General features: G+C 40.4%; 1 protein-coding gene across 2 annotated transcripts in view; it reads right to left on the bottom strand.

The window, feature by feature from the left end:
- Positions 1-19,590, bottom strand: part of GABRB3 (gamma-aminobutyric acid type A receptor beta3 subunit) — a 115,463-nt gene that overhangs the window by 35,958 nt on the left and 59,915 nt on the right. The gene's annotated exons all lie outside the window — the stretch shown is intronic.

The following is a 19,590-nucleotide window of genomic DNA, read 5'->3' as shown; positions in this document are numbered from 1 at the left end:
GTGGTAAACTGCAATCAAAACCCACTTGATAATAGACAGAAGAAACATTAAAATCACCATCTGATGGAGCCCTCCAAAAAAAAAAAAAAAAAACAGAGGAAAAGAATAAGAAATCTCAAATGTTTACATTATACACTCTAAAGGTAACAAAAAGATGAGATCAATTAATAATATATATACACACACACTATTAAAAAAAAAAAAACACTTATCAGGAAAAGAAAAAAAAAAAGCTAGACATAGTAGAACACTAAACCTGCTTCGTGCTGAGCCAATTTATTTATTTTTGAGCTGACAGGACCTCAAGAACACAGGTACATTTAATTGCACTAATTGAAATCCTGCTAACAACCTGCAGGGAAGAAAAAAAACCACCCTCTATCAGCTGTCATCTGGTTCCCACAATTGAAGCAGCTGACCTTGCAAAGATGGGAACTGACAGGTAATGGAGTGTTCCTCCTACACAATCACAGCATGTGCCACCACTGAGTTACTGAACTGAGTTAGTGCCCTAAAATCTTAAAGCTATGGGACTTTTTGCCAGCTATGAGATAGGAGCAGTGTTTGAAAATTTGGGATCTATTCAGTACCCATTTTAGAGAATGTCAAACTTCTATATGATGCTTTCTAGAAATACATCATATTATAGCTCTCTTTGACATTACCTGAATTATCAGTAAAAATCTGAAGGAAAAGTGAAATAAAGAAAGCTCTATACACTGACACTACTTGTCATGTTTCTTCATTACTTTCTGTTGTATGCATAATCCCTTTAGTGTCTGTAGGGTGTCCCAGGACAGCAGCGATGGAATTACTAACTATATCTGTAGTTGTACATACACAATTGTATTTATGGTCACAGTATTCAAAACACGTAACACCATGCCATTCTTATTTGCTATCGCTGAATGTGAAAACCATCTAAAACCATCTTCAGTGAAAGCCATATTTCAAACTGAAAATTCTGCAGCCTTTTTTTCCACTATGGAATTGTCAAAAGACCTTTTTAAAGAAACTTCAGAACTTGTATGATATTTTTTTAATCACTCCAGAGTTAAGAAATAAAACAACACTATATTTAGGAACCAAGGGCTAAGGAAAACATGCACTTGAATGAAAACTGAAATACATGTCTGTTCTCATCCACACTTTTTGTTTTAAAAAAGGAATATTTACTCCAGAACATCTTAAATTTTCTCACCTCCAAATCTATTTGCTTTCTGACTTGGGAACCAGCCAATCTCACTGGCACTAAAGCATCAAGGCTGATGCCCAAACTTCTACTTGTTGCCTGTGATTATATGAGCCACCAAATATTCTTAAAGGAAACCTTCTTCAAGAAAGGCAGTAGGAACAAAATGCCACTTGAGAAAGCCAGTGAGAATGTATTGGCCATCAAATGATTTTACAATGCAGAATTTAAAACATTCTCCATGTACATATCAATATTGCAGCAAATGCTGTCTGGCTGTGGTGGGCTCAGAGGGCACCCACAGACCTCATTGTCCCCAGCCTGCCCAGGCCCCCACGTCACCCCAGGGCCACCAGCCTCTGCCCCAGGAAGGCCACAACAAGGACAGTCTCCAGCTCCTGAAGGCCTGTCCTGCTTGGCCATGGCCTCCACCCAGTAGGGACCAGCCATGGGCTCATGTCCTATCCTGGCCTTGGCCTGACTCTGTCCCCAGGGGGATGCTCAGTGCTGGAGCTGCCCAGGTGCCTTCAACTATCTTCTGCTCACGGGTGCTGTGGGACAGGTCTTGGCTGCCAGGGCAGCCAAGGGGTGCTCAGTCTACATCCATTCCTTCAGACCAGTTACATTCCAGCCTCTCTGACTTCATGATTTCACTCCATCAGTAAATGTTAAGTCCAATTTTGCATTTTGAAGTGACAAAAGTGGGATGTGTGGGAAGTCAAAAGGAAAACAATGCTTTTGCTAAAAACTCATTAGTGCAGGTAGGATAAACAGATCATGTGACAGCTGTACTCATAACACTTGCTAAAAAAGCAAAATAAATTAGTTTAAAAAAGGCAAATGCTGCATCCAAAAAGAAATACTGCAAGTGTACGTGATATTCAACCCCCACACAAACTTCTTGCTGTACAGATGCTTGTGAAAGAAGTGGAAAAGAGAGTGTACCCTGCCAGTGCCCTTTAAAAAATTAGGCTGAGACATTTTAAAAGAAAATGGCTTGCTGAGGGGATGTTTCCCCTCCTGCATGTGATCTGAACACTCGGCAAAGAGCTGCTAATAGCTTTTGTAATTAGGGAAGCAAGATGTATCACTGCAGAAATAAGTAAGGAGGGTTTCAAGCTACACTGTTGCCCAACTTCTGAAACCACAAACAGAACACTCTAAGCGAACAGCATGAAACACATATTTAACGACTGATCTTCCAAACTTCCAGTTTTAATACCGTGGCTTTTTAAAGCAGAATTCTCTGATGACAGCTGACACTCCCAGGGGTTTGTATCTACTTCGAACACTTTGAGCAAAACCGATCCTGCTGTGGATTATATGTTGGTTACTTTTCCCTTCATCTATCTACAGTAAACATACTTTTCACAAGGCTGTTTTCTGACATCGGCACATATGTGCAATACAGGGTAGCTGCACAGAGGAAAATTTGTGAATGCATTCTGCAGTGTTTACTTCAAATAATCAAATGCAGAAAGCGTTAGTTGTGTACTGCGACTTTCTTCATAACACAGTACCAAATGGAAGGATAAAAGGTGGATATTCTTATTTCCCCAGAATTTTTGTGACAATATTGAGAAGTTAATACTTGGTCTCTATATTTCCCTTACACAAATAGTTTTTCCCACACTAGACAGTTAATCTGCTGCGTGTTAACACTTTTCCTACAAAAAAATTACTTGTATACTCCTGCACTAAGCACTAAGTGGACATGCTGATTTCAGTGACCCTCCTCAAATGCAGAATGAGTCCAGTTATCGAACAGCTGGATTCTTCCTACCACAGGTACAGCCTATAAACACTGTTCAGTTATCTACCTATTTCATATGCCATTGTCAGATACCTCAGACATAGCAAAGCGCATTTAGGAGGCAAGAAATCATTTTCCCCATTAGGCCTTTGGGTGACCAAAATGTGATTGAGGAAAGGAGCATTAGTAGGGTACATTATATAATGTTGCTTTCAGCCCGAGATTAGTATTCTGCAGAGCACTTCAGTTACAATGATCAGATGGCCTCCTCAAATATGACAATTATATTCTTGATCATCTACCTCTGCTCTTGTTTCAGCAGTGCATTTTCATGCTGGCAGTAGAATCAGTCTCTCAGACAACAGTGTAGGGATGAAAGGTTTAGATACAACTTTTGGAACAGACTAAGTCTGTATAGCTAAACAAGGTTTAAAAAAAGTTGCTGGGACTAGAAAATTGGAAGTCTATAGAAGGGGGCTGAATTAAAATGCAGAAAAAAATCTGGCTTTGAGTGATGAATCATAAAGGGCTGAAATGATAAAATATTTATGTCCTTGAGATAGAGAGGAGATGGCAAAACTCTTTTAGGACAAAAGTTGAGCTTATTCTAAACTCAAAAATACTATTTAAATATAGCATAGGAAAATAAGCAGCCAGCAGCTATTGAAATGCTACAGTAAAATGAAGGAACTAGGATAGCTAGTTAAAAGTGAGAATGTTGATGTAATATGAATATCAGAGATTTAATAAAGGCAGGCAATCAGTGAGAACACATAACACAAAACAAACTACCGAGGCAAGAAAGATATTTTTGTAAAGAAAACTTTGCATCAGATAGTTAATGGCATTGAGTGTTGTATATGATTTGTATGGATTAAAACTCCAGGCCTACAAAAGTAATATAAATAAATTGCCACTGCCTAATCAAGATGACAATGGTGTCAGTGAGGTGCCAAGAGAGATCTAAGAGGCAGTGAAAAAACAAATTAGTAATTAAAAACTTCAGTCACCCCCACATAGACTGGATAAATGTCAGATTGGAGTGTGATACAAGACTAAATGACACCACCGATGACTGATTCAGGGAAGAGTTTTTGGTGAGACTTGAAACAAAACAAGACTTGGTTGTTAGCAATGCATAAGTCATGGGTAAAAAGCTGCTGGAAACTGCTTATACCTATAACCCTGATAGAATTAGGAAATAATCCTTTGAAACCAAGAAAACTCTAAAATTTTGTGAAAATAATATTTAATTTCAAAAAGTAAATCATATAAAAATTAGGAAACTTGCTTCCAAATTGGAGAAAAGATTGTTTACAGTCATTATAACATGGGCATCTGTATATCAAAAATTATTTTTGAGTAAAGAACAAAGAATGATTGAAATTTCACAGAATAGCTGAGATTTGAAAGGACCTCTGGAGATCATCTAGTCCAGACCCAGTTCTCCAGGAGCATCCCCTAGACTATATTGCATAGGATCTTTTTCAGGTAGCTTTTGAATATGTGCAGGGAAGAAGACTCTACAACCTCTCTGGGCAATCTGAGCCAGCACTCCATTGTCCTCATAGTAAAGAAGTTTTTTCTCATGTTCAGATGGAGCTTCCTGTGTTTCAGTTTGGGCCTCTTGTTCCATCTTTGGGCACCACTACGAAGAGCCTGACCCCATACTCTCGACACCGTCCCTGCAGACGCTTATACACAGTGATCATATCCCCTCTCCAAGCATTCTCCAGGCTGAACAGTCCTAGCTCTCTTACCCTTTCCTCACTTGAAAGATAGTCCAGACCCTTAATTATCTTAGTAGCTCTTCATTTGTCTCTCTCCAGTATGTCTATGTCTTTCTTGTTCTGGCGAGCCCAGAACTAGACACAGTGCTAGAGTTGAGGCCTCACTAGGGCTGAGTAGGGGGGAAGGATCACCTCCCTCCATCTACTGGCCATGCTCAGCATACCATTGGATACCATTGGCCTTCCTGGCCACAATGGCACATTGCTGACTCATGGCCAACTGATTGTCCATCAGGACCTCCAGGTTCTCCTCCACAGAGTTCCTTTCCAGCACATTAGCCCCCAGCCTGTACTGGCTCATGGAGTCATTCCTCCCCAAGGGCACTTGCCTTCACTGAATTTCAAGAGGTTCCTCTCTACCCAGTACTCCAGCCTGAACAGCAGTACAGTACTTTGAGATATCAGCCACACCTCCCCATTTTGTATCATCAGCAAACTTGCTGAGAAGGCACTCTATTCCTTCAACCAAGTCATTTATGAATAAGTCAAATGATACTGAACCTAGTATTGAGCACTGAGAGACACCACTAGACACAGGTCTCCAGCTAGACTCTGTGTCACTGATCACAAGACTCTGAGATCTGCCATTCGGACTGTTCTCAATCCACCTCACCATCCACTTGTCCAGATGACACTTCCTGAGCTTGCCTATGAAGATATCATGGGAAACAGTGTTAAAAGCCTGGCTGAACTCCAGGTGGACAACATCCACTGCTCTCTTCTCATCTGTCCAGACAGGTGTTGATTAGGCGAGGTGAGAACGCGATTAGGCTGGTTAAATATGTTTTCCCTTTGGTGAATCTACGCTGAGTACTCCTGACCACCTTCTTGTTTTCCACATGCTTAGAGATGGCCTCCAGGATTAGTTGTTTCATCACTTTTCCAGAGATAGAGGTGAGGCTGACTGGGCACTCCTTCTTGCCCTTTTTGAAGACTGGGCTGACATTTGCTTTCTTCCAGTCCTTAGGCACTTACTCTGATTGCCATGACCTTTCAAAGATGAGAGTGGTCTAGCAATGATGTCCATTGCCTCCCTCAACTCTCATCCCATGAGAGCCATGGACTTGTGGATATCAAGTTTGCCTAAATGATCTCTAACACAATCCTCCTCAATCAGGGAAAGTCTTTCTCTCTCCAGACTTTCTCCCTGGTCTCCAGGAACAGGTTTTCCTGAGGGCTGGTCTTGGTAGGTGTAGACTGAAGCAAGTACAGCATTCAATATCTCTGCCTTCTCTGCATCTGCTGCTGCCAGCGTCTCTGCCCCATTCAGTAGTGGGCCCCCATTTTCCCTAGTTTTCCTCTTTTTATTCATGTATTTGAAGAAGCCCTTCTTGTTGTCCTTGACATCCCTAGCTAGATTTAATTCCAAATGGGCCTTGGTCTTCCTTTGCTCCACTTTGCATGCTCTGACAGTGTCCCTACATTCACCCAAGCGGCCTATCCTTGATTCTACTTCCTGTATTTCAGTTAAATCATTTTATTGTAAGGGATAAGACACATTTAAAAATATGAAGTCACATCTAAGCAAGAAGAAACAAATAAGAAGATAAACATAAAAACAAATAAACAGAATCCCAAAAACAAGCCAAAACTACATAAGTAATAATTTGCTAAAGGCTTATAAAAAATCATCAAATGGTCTTAAAGAAAGCTTTGTGGAACAACAAAGCCATGGATTAACGACCAGGTAAAATACAAGAAACAAGCATCAGAACCTAACAGTTTTCACAACAGCAGAGGTCACAAGCAGACCTGGATGGGGTTCTGTGCAGGGCTCCATTCCAGTCATTATCCTCATAAACAGCACAGACATGGGATGCACATTAAACTATTTTCTACAGTATTTCTCAGAACAGAAAAAATGAACAATGCAGAAGGACAGCAGTATTCTGAATGCTTGGTAATTATATAGATAAAATTCAATACTGATGGAAAGTGAAGCAAATGATGAAAAAAGTAATCCTAATTACAAAAAGACTAGTAACTTCTGAGCTAAGACCACTCCAGAAAAAAAAAATGTTATGTTATCAATCAGCAATTTTATGAAGAGATCAGTTCTGTATTCTGTGAATTCAGAGTAAGTAAACAGGACACCAAGGCTTTTTGGAAAAGAAATAATAAAAAAAAAATCATTGTAACACAACTTTTTTGTGTACTTACAAACTGAATACTGCATGCAGTTCTGATTCTCATCCCTAGCAAGGCAGAGCGTAACAGTGTCCCAAGAACTGCCAGAAAGGGTAATGAAAGGCTCAGAACATGTTCCACATAAAGACAGAACAAAACACAGAAGGACTTTTCTGCATGGAAATGAAGCAGCTAAGAGGTATATTGTAGATATCTGTACAAAGATCAATGTTGTGGAAGAGAACTGCAGAATCGCAGAATCACAGAATTGCAGGGGTTGGAAAGGAGCTCAAGAGATCATTGAGTCCAACTTTCTCAACACTTCCTCATTTGTAAAAAACAAAGAGGAGCAGAAGGAACTACCAGATGTTGAGTTCAAAACACATTAAAGAATATTCTTTTTTTTTCATACATATGCATACGGTTGTATATGTTTAAACTAGGCAACTCTTACCCCCTACTTGACACCAGAAATATGCAGAGGACTCAGAAACCCCTGAGCTGTTGTATCGTTTGATGCTGAGTGAATATCAAAGACATACCATGACTTTGTCTAGTCCTATTCTTCTACTCTTCTTAAGCCTTCACCACTGGCGACAGTTGGAAAAAACATACCGAGAAGATGAACTTTCAGTCTTACTCAACAACATGGCTCCTATATCCTTATCTTCCTGAAATACTCTATTGAGTCAGTTAGGATTCTGCCATGTTGTTTGTGAGCTGGCGTGACTGTCCCATGGTGTTAATAAGCATTGCTGTCAGGGCTGACAACTCACTGTTCCAGGGGGAATGGAAGTAGAAGTTGTGACCTGGAACACTTACACAATTCATTTTTTCATTCAGCTGCATATGAAGGTAGTTTTGTACATGAGATTTTTGCAAATAGCATAAATATGCCAATGTAGAATATTTAACTGCCTGTCAAAATTCAGAAATTATTATAGAGTTGCTTCTTTAATGATGTTGAGTGATAGTTATGTTCATTTTAATTTGTCTAACATCTGCTCCTGGCAAATGTAAGCAGATGCATCTAATTATTACCTTTCGATACTCATATATGCATAGCATAAATACAATCATGAAAAAATTGGATTTTGTGAAGTAGAGGTAAGATGCCTTTGAAGCAAACAACACAGTAATGAATCAGATAGCTAAAATATCTATTTTATAGTTGGGAAGTTAGCAAATAAACACAAGAGATAACATTATTCAAAGTGAAAATACTGTTTGAAGATGTAGATATATTTAGTCTATGTGAAATTTAAATTAGTTGGGAGCTTGAAGCCAGAACTGTGTTCTTTCCAATTTATGTTGATTGATAAGGCTAATATTCTTGACCTTATTTTCCTACTGCAACACCATTCACATTTTATTTGAGTGATTTTTTTTAATTGGTTAAAACCCCAACTAAACTGCATTTTCCCTTTTTAACACAACACAACGAATACAGACAGATTTCTGGTCTCCTTCAGTAGATGGCAGTTTAGCTACAAATCCCCTGTGGCACTCTTCTCCACATCTGCCTCCTCAAACTCCTCCAACCTCACAGCTCCTCACACAGCCCCTCTGCCATTCTCACCCATGTGTGCAGCCCCTGATTTAGGGTTGGCTGTTAGCAGCACAGCTCTTGGACTTGGCTGCCTTGCCCCAGGACAATGCAGCACCCAGCTGGATGCTGCTACCATGCAACTGCCCTGCAAGCCTCCAGGCAGGCCACACTGTTTGCTTGATGCGCAGGGTCTTGTTTCTGTGCAAGGGAGTAGCTCCTGGCTGCACATCCCTATTTCTGCCTGCCCTGATCCTGGTGACACTGCAGGGTTCTCTGGGGTTATGAAAAATCTATTGCAGAAAGAGGGTGTGATGGGTTTCTAGGGAGATGCGATCAGGACAAAATGAATGCCAGTGACTGTTGCAAGAGCAACATCATAGAATCATAGAATCATAGAATTGCTCAGGTTGGAAAAGACCTTCGAGATCATCAAGTCCAACCACAACCTAACCATACTACTCTAACTCTAACAACCCACTGCTAAATCATGTCCCTGAGTGTCGGCGCTTGTCCCGTTAGAGAAATTCTCAGTCAGTGTGGCATCAGAATAGTAAGTCCTCTTTATTGTGTTTAACATACATCTTATATATCCTCCACTCGTAAGCAGTAAATCCACTCACGGTTAATTGTCCTTAAGTTCTTCACAACAACATAGATAACAAACAAAGGGTTCCTTAACTGTCCCAGATGTGACCACATTAGCTGTGCATTCTAAAAGAGCATTCTGTTTACACTTTAGCCCTGTCTCCAGACTCCGGAGGCCTCATAGAGATGAGATCTACCAGAGTCTGTTGAACTCCTTGTTGTTACATCTCCCCCCACACCTGAGCACCACATCCAAACGGTTTTTAAACACGTTCAGGGATGGTGACTCAACCACCTCCCTGGGGAGCCTGTTCCAGTGCTTAACAACCCTTTCTGTAACAAGTTTTTCCTGATATCCAACCTAAATCTCCCCTGGTGCAACTTGAGGCCATTTCCCCTTGTCCTGTCACCTGTCACCAGTGAGAAGAGACCAGCCCCACTCTCACAGCAATCACCTTTCAGGTATTTGAAGAGAGCAATAAGGTCTCCCCTCAGCCTCCTCTTCCCCAGACTAAACAGCCCCAGTTCCTTCAGTCTCTCCTCGTAGGGCATATTCTCCAAGCCCTTCACCAGCCTTGTTGCCCTTTTTTGGACCTGCTCCAGCACCTCCATGTCCTTTCTGTACTGAGGTGCCCAAAACTGAACACAGTACTCAAGGTGAGGCCTCACCAATGCCGAGTACAGGGGCAGGATGACTCCCCTAGTCCTGCTCACCACACCGTTCCTGATCCAAGCCAGGATGCCATTGGCCTTCTTGGCCACCTGGGCACACTGCTGGCTCATATTCAGCTGACTGTCCATCAGCACACCAAGGTCCTTTTCTGTCAGGCAGCTTTCCAGCCACTCTTCCCCAAGCCTGTAGGGTTGCCTCAGGTTGATGTGATGGAGGACAGAATGCAGGACCCTACACTTGGCTGTACTGAAACTCACACGGTTTACCTTGGCCCATCGATCCAGTCTACCCAGGTCCCTCTGTAGTGCTTATCTGAAGCAGATGAGGAAGTTGCATTATTCACACCAAGTGTAAAGTTGGTGAGGTTCTGAGCTAGTTTTACATCATCTCTTTTATGAGATAACACAGTGGATTATGTCTGGCTTCATCTCACACTTAGTTTCTTCATATTTGGCCAGCTTTTATACATTATCCCCAATCCAGCAGCTCACCTTCAGAGTAGGAGCTGCTGGAGGATGCTGAGTACATTAAAGCATCCAATGCTACACGGGGCAATACATTTTTTACTCTGACCCTATGGGAAGAAATGGATCCATTTGAAAAATATGGCTGATTGGTTGTCTTTTACAACTAGCTGTAACAAACACATTTGCACTAATAAAAGAATTGACTTTCTTTGAATTCAGATCCTGTTCCCCAGCAGAGTGATTTATTTTATGCTTAGAAAAGGCCTTTAGTAAGAAATATTGATGTATGTGTTGTGATTAGAATAACATGACTTGGCAGAAATATTACAAGTGGATACATAAAGTGGGTGCCTGGTAACATAAGTACACACACATAAATATAAATGATTTATTTTTCTTACCAGATACATTGATGATACCTGCATTTGTATGTGCAGGCATGCAGGCTTTAAATCCTGGCTCTGTGCTAATGCACATGATAGAGACATTCAGCACCTTCCTGTCACACTAACTCATATTTCCAGTAACACAGCTACCCCACCTAGGCATTGAAAAAACACTGTTTTACAGTTAACGTTACCATTTCAGAAAAGTAATTTGTTGCTCATTTACAAGCCACCTGAAATACGTGGAGAGTCACTGACTGGAGCAACTATTTCAAGATCTTTACCTGAATCCATGAATTCTAGAAAACGAACTTACTCAAAATTGATTTGAAAAATATCAGTAGGTAATATTGCTTTTTTGGAATGCAATAATTTATTTTAGACGCTTTGTGTTTTCAGAATTGGCTGACCTTCCTTTGACTACAAAAAAATGACTATGAAATGGGAGGTCACATGATGTTTCTAGTAATGACAGATACTAATTATATCAAGAACTGTAAGAAATTAACCGCTGCCTTTTACAAGGTTAGAATCTCATCAACTGTCGTATGTTCAGGACATATTCCAGTTACTTAAATTCTCTTTTCAGCAGATATGAACTTCCTGAAGAGGATGAAGCAGTTTGGAACAGAGGAGCACAAAAGAGGGAAATCACATGCCTCAGGATTAAGAATGACAACATGAGTTGACAGCAGCTGTGGAAGATGAAGCTGGGATTTTGGTTGGCTGCAAGAGTACTACCAGTTATAAGTTACATTCATATGTGAGAGATGCTATTGCAATCCTAGCATGCACCAGGTGATGGAAGTAGCAGTGCCATTGCACTCAGTTAAAATTTCACCTAAAATATGCTATGGACACCTTTGCACAAAAACTTCCATTGGGAAAGACACAGAGAAGGGCCAGTGAAAGTCCAAGGGAAGAGAGCCTGTTGGATGAATAAAACACTGGCTTGTTAAGCTCAGTGAAATGAAAAATGCAGTATACCATGACTCTCTTCCTTGCACATCCGCTGATTTCTTTCAAACTGGGTAGTGTGAGGAAGCAGGGATGTGTGCACCTATGTCTTACCTCAGCAAGCAGTCAGGATCTGCCTGGACTGTTCATCCTGCTTCCAGGGAAGGAAATACTAAGTCCCCATGTTTGGATGTATTCCAAGACAGTTTACAAGTGATTGCCTGGGGAACCACTCAGCCAGGCTGCCTCATCATTCAGCATTATCCTTTCCCATGCAGACTTAAAATGAACTCCAATTTATATAAAAATAGGCAACGGGTCTTTTTTTCAAAGGCGCCAAGGTGCAGTTACGATGTGGGCTCCTAGATTACCTATGATCTTAAGCACTTTACAAAAAATCTCATCAAATAAATTGTTCAAATTTTAATGGGGTTTAATCAGAATAAATTAATCAGATTTTTTCCCTTAATTTATGGGAGGGAAAAATGTATTAATTGCATTTGGAAGTACCAGTTTCCTACTTAATTCTGGTCTTATTCATTCGTTGCTGTCATTGACTGTCACTAATGAAAGATTGAAGGGGTTTATTTTAGATGATTTATAGTGTTAAAAGTAGAAACTAAACTAAATCTGAAGTTGTGGAACCTGTCCAAGTACACTTAGGTCTAATGCCACCAAGCAATTTACATATCTCAGTCCTATTCAAGTGCATACTTTGCATTGCACACATACATCAATGTGAGCCTGGAAATTGAAAGACAAACCTCAAGAGTGTGTGAAGCCATGTGCACCGTGTCGAGTGGTACTGGACAGGTGATAGTGCCAGGCTACAACTGTACCATGTATGGAGATGCCTGATGCCATCTGCTGATGGGCTGCCTGACCGAAAAGAAGCATAAAAGCCCAGGAGAATAGAGGAGGAAGACAAGAGCCCACATTGAGACTAGATTGAATGGCTGTAAAAAGGAGTTACAGACTTCTGTGCTTTTATGGATCTGGAGCTTGCAGTTTTCCAGAAACAGACTGATGCCTCAGTATCAGGATGCAAGTGTGATGCACGAAAAAGGCCAGTGAAGGAAAAAGACACAAAGCAGAGGTGTAGCTCTGCTTTGGCACTCACGAGACTTGGAAAAAACAGGACATAGGCTACAGCCCAGGCATAAGCAGTTGCTGCTTTCAGACTATTTCTACATCATCATGTCAACACTACCACAATTTTATTTAAAATATACTTCTTGTTGTATTCAAGTATTCTGTACTTTTGACAAAGAAAGCATTAGGAGAAGAAATACAGAGAAAACCCTCAAAAACAATGACAGTGTGCAGTTTACATGTATCTGCAGTTAGTTCTGAGCATTTTGAGGGGTTTAATGCACCAGGTCTATGACACATCCATGCCTGGGTAAGTGTTCTCTAGAATAGAACCACAGCAGAAAAGCTGCACAATTTCTGTTGTGTGTTTCAGATTCTGGACTGAATTCAGACAATTTATTAATAATGGGCCAGGTTCAGTGAACATTATGCTACTACACATTTTGATGAGGTTGCACTCATGTAAAGGAGATGTAGTTTTCTCCCGTAAACAATGAAGTAATGATTTGTGTAAAATGCTCTGATGCACAACTGAATACAACCCAGAATTAAACATGTACGCTTCCCTCCTTTCAGAGTGAGTGTTTTCTCTTGGTTTCTGCCTCCTAGATATTACTTTTTCCTTCTGTAGACTGAGTTAGTTCTCAGGAAAAATCTTCATTTATTGTTTTTTTAGTATTCCACCTACAGTCAGCCATTATATGGTTTGTGCCACTGGAGCTTTATCCTCTTTGCCATATTTTTGTTGCTGAGTATATCTGTGCTTTTAAATGCTTCCTGTCTCCTACAGAAATCATATTTCCTCCTCTAAATGTATTCTTCCTTACTTGTTTTTGCCCCTATGCGCCATTTAGATTATGCTTGTTGCCATAATATCATCAAATCAGATCAATACATTTCTCCTTATTTCTCTAATGTGAACTTTAGAGTTCACACAGATGTAACAGTGCGGAAACTGAAATAGAACATTTTAAGATGCTAGAATCAGACTTCTTTTCTGCAAGATAGCACTTATGTTTATGTGACTATGTTTTAACAAGTATTTCTTTTCCTTACAAAAGCGCTGTGAATAACAAACGCTCCTGCAGTTCTGCAGGGCTGGTCTTCAGAACGTTGCTGGTTGCTGTGTGTTGCCTCTTGTCATACTGCTGTGCATCAACTTTATCCACTGTTCGAAGCAACCAGTTTACACCTCACTAACCTAAATCTCTCCAAACCACATAGCTAGTAAATTTAACTCCCTGCCTTGGAAAAAATACAGATCATTGGAACCACCTAATATCTAATGATTTTATCAATATGAACACATTTTCACACACTACCTGAGCCACCTGGGCTCAAATTTACCAGCTCATGAATTCAGCAAACAGAAATAGAAGGAAAAGGAAAGTTTCCAAAGTTCAGCTAAAACCATTCTGTATTTTATCCTGATTTACAGGTATGTAAAAATGGGAGATCATGGGTCCCTCTCTTGCTGGTACTTTCCATGGACTGATCTTGCTATCTGTTTTAGTATTGAGTTACAGAAGAAAAGATATTCATAGAAGAGAAAAGGAGTTCATTCATGTCTAACCACATGGTTAGTTAAAAAATAAGGAAATGCCACTTAGCCATTTGGAATTTCTTTGAATTATATAGGTTTCAAATCAGTTCCTCAAAAGCATCTAAAAATAACTGCTGGCAGTAATTAAAGTATTTATTGGCAAGGAATGAGATACAGTAGATTTCAACCAAACTATCCTGATCCAGCTGTTATATTTCCTTACTTGCTTCCCTCATACATAGCACATATTATGTTTCTTCCAGGCTGCTCAAACTTCCTTCAGTTGCTTTAGCCAAATTATTTCTAAGGAATTTACATAATCTACTTCTAAACATCATTTTCCTATTCCGAATATTTCATATTTACTGAATTTTTTATTCTCTCATTCTTTATAGACAAAAAAAAAATCTGACACTCAACTCAAAATACTTAATAAATATTTTGGGGTGTACTCACTTTTCCTTCACTGATCACTACAACTGTGATGTTAGCAGAAAATTTTAAGCAGAAAATCCTCAGCAATCTTAGTCCAGAAATATTATTCTTAAAGTTTTTACACTTGATTGAGTTACTTACAAAGTTCTTCACTGTTTTCTGTCTGAGGAGCAAACATGAACAACACTATCATCATACTGTACAGTCCTAACAGGTTCAGACATTTACAAATGGGAATACAGTTGTTACTAGGGCATACAACCATAATGATGAAACCATATTCATTTGAGGCAGCTATCACTACACAAGAAGAAAGTACTTCACATAGAAACACTGCAAGTTTTAACCATTTTTTCTGGGTATGATTTAGTTGAAGTGTTGGAAGAATCCATACAGTGGAGATGAAGAGATCTGAAATACAAATGTTCTGCTGTGATGAAGTCTAACAGTGATTTGGGGATTGTAGAATTGTTTAGATTAAAAAAGACCTTCAAGATCACCAAGCCCAACCGTCTACCTGATCTGCTGAGTCCCACCACCAAACCACATCCCTTAGTGCCACACATCTCTTAAATACCTCCAGGTACTCCACCACCTCCACAGGCAGCCACATCCAATGCCTGACCATCTTCTCCATGAAGAAATTCTTTCTGATATTCAGTCTAAACCTCCCCTGGTGCAACCTGAGGTGCAATGCTTCCTCATATCTTCTCACATCGCCTAAAAAAAAAGACCGACACCCTCCTCACTGCAGCCTCCCGTCAAGCAGTTGTAGAGAGTGATGAGGTCTCCCCTGAGCCTCCTCTTCTCCAGACTCAACAACACCAGCTCCCTCAGCCTCTCCTCATCTGTCTTGTTTTCTAGTGCCTTCACCAGCTTTGCTGCTCTTTGCACATGCACCAGCAACTCTGTAAATTTCTTGTAGTGAGGGGCCCCAAAATGAACACAGTACTTGAGGTGCAGCCTCACTAGTGCAGAGTACAGAGGGACGATCACTTCCTTGCTCCTGCTGGCAATGCTATTTCTGACACAAGCCAGGATGCCATTGGCCTTCTTGGCCACCTGGGCACACTGCTGGCTCACATTCAGCCAGCTGCTGACCAGCACTCCCAGGTCCTTTTCTGCCAGGCAGCTTTCCAGCCACTCTGCCCCAAGACAATACCTCTGCATGCAGTTGTAACAGCCCAAGTGCAGCATTTAGCAGTGCTGAATGTGCTCTCCCTCATCAGGCAATAAAAGAAGTAAACATTATAGACTGATTATCTATTACCATTACATGATACAGAGTCACTAGCTGACATACTTTAAAACAACATAAATAAAGGGAACACAGAATGACACCCATATGCAATAGAGATTGTCACTGAAAATATTAATCTGTCATTTCCCTTCACTGAAACTAGATGGAAAAAAAAAACCCTAACCTTAATGCACTATCCCAAGAAGCTTGGCAAGTACTTTGATCTAAAGGAGATGCAGTATTTGCATGGGTACACTTTCACTAGAGAACCTAGACTTCTGATGAAAGGATGGAAATATTTCCAAAGCTTTTTACATGTACAGGTGGGACGGTCTGATTTTGACAATCCAGGAAGAGCTCCTCTCTAACACTGACAACTAGCTCAATGCTGTACTGAGATGTCCGAAATACCCAATACACTTGTTCCTACCTTCATGAAGGAAAAAACAAGACCTCTCCCTAAAACTGCCTTCTTTCCACTGGCTACAGAAGTAGATCGGGTTTGCTCACTCTGCTGTATAGTGCCACAGACATCCTGGGCTAGGTGGGATAACACAGGCAGTGAGGATTCTGTTGTCCCTCAGGAACAGAAAACACAGTGTTAATGAACAGAAATAGCAGCACAAGGGCATATTACGATTAACTAAACATTCAGGAACGTATATGGAGAAAAGTTTATTGGAAGTCTGTTCATTATATCAGATGATATTTAAAATAAGAATTCATTATGGTCCTGACAAAGTCAATAGGTATACTATGCATGCTAATTTAGGATCTAAAAAGGAGAAATTAAATAATCTTTGTTTAATAATAACCGAAATACTAAAAGGACAGCACCTTACTCAGCACGAAGATGTAGGTATCATCCAGTGTCTGAGGAGTGTTTGAAAATCACAGAATCACCAAGGTTGGCACAGACCTCCACGATCATCCAGTCCAATCATCCACCTACCACCAATATTTCCCAACTAAATCATGTCCCTTAGTACAACATCTAAAATTTCTTGAACACCTCCAGGGACGGTGACTCTACCTAGGCAACCCTTTCCAGCACCTGACCACTCTTTCAGACAATAAATGTTTCTTAATATTCAACCTGTACCTCCCCTGGGGAAACTTGAGGCCATTCTCTCTAGTTCTATCACTAGGTAAGTGAGAGAAGAGGCCAGCTCCCACCTCGCCACAACCTCCTTTCAGGCCGTTGTAGAGCGATAAGGTCTCCCCTGAGCCTCCTCTTCTCCAGACTAAACAATCCTAGTTCCCTCAGCCGCTCCTCATAAGGCCTATGCTCCAGACCCTTCACAGCTTTGTTGACCTCTCTGGACACACTCCAGGGCCTCAATGTCTGTCTTGTAGTGAGGGGCCCAAAACTGGACACAGTACTCGAAGTGAGGCCTCACCAGTGCTGAATACAGGAGGATGATCACTTCCTTGCTCCTGCTGACTGCACTATTTCTGATACAAGCCAGGATGCCATTGGCCTTCTCAATCACCTGGGCACACTGCTGGCTCGTGTTCAGCTGAGCAACGACCAACACCCCCAGGTCTGTTTCCTCTATACAGTCTTCCAGCCACTCTGTCTCAAGCCAGCAGTGCTGCCTGTGATTGTTGTGGCCAAAGTGCAGGACCTGGCACTTGGTCTTGTTGAACCTCTTCCCACTGGCCTCAGCCCAGTGATCCAGCCTGTCTAGATCCCTCTGTAAGGCCTTGCTACCCCCAGGCAGATTGCCACTTCCTGCCATCTTGGTGACATTTGCAAACTTACTGTGGGTGCACTCAATCCCTTCATCCAAGTCATTAAAAAAATATTAAACAGGACAGGCCCCAGTATCAACCCCTGGGGAAAACCACTCATGACAGGTCAGCAGTTGGATTTAACTCTGATTCTGGACTTTAATCTCATTCTAAAGATACACAGGAAAGAATATAAAAAACACAGTAAAGAGAAGAACTCTGACTATATCCCTGGGAGAAAGCCGAGACCCATCTTTTTTTGGGGGGGTAGAGTCAGTGCAATGACTGACTGACTGCTGAATGCAAGGGAGATTCCTGTAGCTTGCACACAGGAAAACAGGATTTTTCACAGAGCCTTGACTTTGTGCATTTGCTTTGCAAATAAACAAAACTGGACAAAACAACAACAAACTCATTAACTTTTCTTTCTCTGTAATAAAAGTAAAAAGATACTACATGTTATCAAACTGCAGGCATGATACAATCCACAACAACATGTGCTGTTACAGCTATAATGATTAATTAATATTCATAAAATCAATTTAGTTAGTATTTACAAATTTGATTCTGTATGAAATAAACATTAAGTACCAGATGAGTGGAAAAGCTGAAAAGAAACATGCTCAAAGGCTGCTTTAATATTGATATATTTTTATTATGCATGGAAAATATGTTTTAGTTAAACCTCAGTGTTTATCTTCAACTTTTGAGATTTGAGCCAGTGTTGATGTAAAAGTAATTGACACTCTGTGGATATAGAACAAGGAAAGATAGTATTATTTATACTTACAATATGAAAAAGAGTAAACAAACGAGTTCCTAATTGCTGGTGTATTGAACTCAGGGGCTGAATCAGCTCATTCCTAGAGCTGCTCTCCCATTTCAGCTTCCAATTCAGGAAGACATCAGTGCATAACTGACTAGAGTCAGTGGTTAAAATCCCAGATTTGCTCATTTCTTGTTCATGCAAGTGCCAGAATACACTAAAAATGGGAATGTTTAAAGATTTTATTACTATTATTTTTAGAAACAAAATGAATCTAGAAAGTTGTCTGCTCAGAAACAGCAAACCTCTTCAGCTTAATGCATCTGCTGGGGGTAGCAGGTGAAAACACCTCTTTCTTTCAGAATCACTGACTGCCATTTCAGACTGCAAAAAATAGAAAGCAGTAAAATGTCAGCTGACACAATGAATATCTGTATAAAGGCAATGATACAACTTGGCTAAAGCCAGGGAGATGTATGAGATCGCTGAGGGCAGTAGAGCTGTCAGACTGCTATGCAGATTTTATTGTATTTCTCATAAAAAAAGTAGTAACATCGTTTATATTATGCACTACTGATGCAATATTTTTGCATTTTTAATGCTCACCTTCCTATCAGCACTTTCACTTTGCCACTGACATACATCGGCAATATTAGCAGTTGCAGAATGAAAGTACGCAACAGGACACAATGACTTTATTAACTTGTGTCTGCTTGCCTACTTGTTCAATTAAAGCAGCTCAATGAAAATATTAAAGTAAACTTGATAAAAAAATTGACTTTATTTAGATGTAAAAAAATTGCGTTAATCAAACTGAAGTGTCTGCCTAATTTCCATCATGTCAGTTTTAATGAAGAAGCAACCCAAAACTACATGGGCAGACTCTGATGCTTCTGAGGACATCTGACATACACGACTGCACATCATTTGCATCTCCATAAACATGGGATAAGCACATTTCTTTCTTGCATCTGGCCTCTTTGGTAGTTCTGGACTATTATGTGATCTCTGTCTACTAATATAATCTGGCTGGAACTAATTCAAAGACTGCATTCCTGCCAAATAGTTTTCCTTATGACAAAAAAGCATCACATTTTCCCTTCTGTACTCCCACACATATCTGCATCCATCTTTGATGGCCTGTGGGCTGTTGGTCCCTAGAAAACATTCAGAAAGTTTGCAGAAAATAAACTATTTTAGCTCCAGAAAAACTATTTAGGAACATTTTTGTTCTCTTAGAAAATATTCTAATATTCACAATATTCTCGGCAGTCGTTTTGCTGATGTTACTCTCATTGGAA

The sequence above is a fragment of the Numida meleagris genome, chromosome 1 (genome assembly GCF_002078875.1).
Source record: "Numida meleagris isolate 19003 breed g44 Domestic line chromosome 1, NumMel1.0, whole genome shotgun sequence".
NCBI classification, from domain to species: Eukaryota; Metazoa; Chordata; class Aves; order Galliformes; family Numididae; genus Numida; species Numida meleagris.
This window is presented reverse-complemented; position numbering and strand designations above follow the sequence as displayed.